Source organism: Cucumis melo, unplaced genomic scaffold (genome assembly GCF_025177605.1).
Source record: "Cucumis melo cultivar AY unplaced genomic scaffold, USDA_Cmelo_AY_1.0 utg002095l, whole genome shotgun sequence".
NCBI classification, from domain to species: domain Eukaryota; kingdom Viridiplantae; phylum Streptophyta; class Magnoliopsida; order Cucurbitales; family Cucurbitaceae; genus Cucumis; species Cucumis melo.
The window spans coordinates 15,637-17,500 of record NW_026124923.1 but is presented as its reverse complement, the minus strand read 5'-3'; positions in this window follow the sequence as shown (position 1 = coordinate 17,500).

Below are 1,864 nucleotides of genomic sequence, written 5' to 3'. Positions count from 1 at the left end.
ATCGCAGACATTTCTGGAACACCTCTAACAGAGGGACAAATAGTCAATTTTGAAAGAACTTATTGTCAACCTCTTTCAGATATGAATCTATCTGATTCAGAGGGGAAGAACTTGCATCAGTATCTCAATTTCAATTCAAACATGGGTTTGATTCACACTCCATGTTCTGAGAAATATTTACCATCCGAAAAGAGGAAAAAACGGAGTCTTTGTCTAAAGAAATGCCTTGAGAAAGGGCAGATGTATAGAACCTTTCAACGAGATAGTGCTTTTTCAACTCTCTCAAAATGGAATCTATTCCAAACATATATGCCATGGTTCCTTACTTCGACAGGGTACAAATATCTAAATTTGCTATTTTTAGATACTTTTTCAGACCTATTGCCGATACTAAGTAGCATCCAAAAATTTGTATACATTTTTCATGATATATATGATCCATGCATAATATCATGGCGAATTCTTCAGAGAAAATTGTGTCTTCTACAATGGAATCTGATAAGTGAGATTTCGAGTAAGTGTTTACCTAATCTTCTTCTGTCCGAAGAAATGATTCATCGAAATAATGAGTCACCATCGATATCGACACATCTGAGATGGCCAAATGTTCGGGAGTTCCTCTATTCAATCCTTTTCCTTCTTCTTATTGCTGTATATCTCGTTCGTACACATCTTCTCTTTGTTTCTCGAGCCTATAGTGAGTTACAGACAGAGTTCGAAAAGGTCAAATCTTTGATGATTCCATCATACATGATTGAGTTGCGAAAACTTCTGGATAGGTATCCCAGGAATTCTTTCTGGTTAAAGAATCTCTTTCTAGTTGCTCTGGAACAATTAGGAGATTCTCTAGAAGAAATATGGGGTTCTGCTTCTGGTGGCAACATGCTATGGGGTGGCGGTCCCGCTTATGGGGTCAAATCAATACGTTCGAAGAAGAAAGATTGGAATATCAATCTCATCGATCTCATAAGTATCATACCAAATCCCATCAATCGAATCGCTTTTTCGAGAAATACGAGACATCTAAGTCATACAAGTAAAGAGATATATTCATTGATAAGAAAAAATGTGAACGGTGATTGGATTGATGAGAAAATCCAATCCTGGGTCTCGAACAGTGATTCGATTGATGATAAAGAAAGAGAATTCTTGATTCAGTTCTCCACCTTAACGACAGAAAAAAGGATTGATCAAATTCTATTGAGTCTGACTCATAGTGATCATTTATCAAAGAATGACTCTGGTTATCAAATGATTGAACAACCGGGAGTAATTTACTTACGATACTTAGTTGACATTCATAAAAAGTATCTAATGAATTATGAGTTCAATACATCCTGTTTAGCAGAAAGACGGACATTCCTTGCTCATTATCAGACAATCACTTATTCACAAACCTCGTGTGGGGCTAATAGTTTTCATTTCCCATCTCATGGAAAACCCTTTTCGCTCCGCTTATTAGCCCTCCCCCCCCTCTAGGGGTATTTTAGTGATAGGTTCTATAGGAACTGGACGATCCTATTTGGTCAAATACCTAGCGACAAACTCCTATCTTCCTTTCGTTACAGTATTTCTGAACAAGTTGCTGGATAAGAAGCCTAAGGGTTTTCTTATTGATGATAGTGACGATATTGATGATAGTGACGATATTGATGATAGTGGCGATATTGATGATAGTGACGATATCGACCGTGACCTTGATACGGAGCTGGAGCTTCTAACTATGATGAATGCGCTAACTAAGGATATGATGCTGGAAATAGACCGATTTTATATCACCCTTCAATTCGAATTAGCAAAAGCAATGTCTCCTTGCATAATATGGATTCCAAACATTCATAATCTGTATGTGACTGAGTCGAAT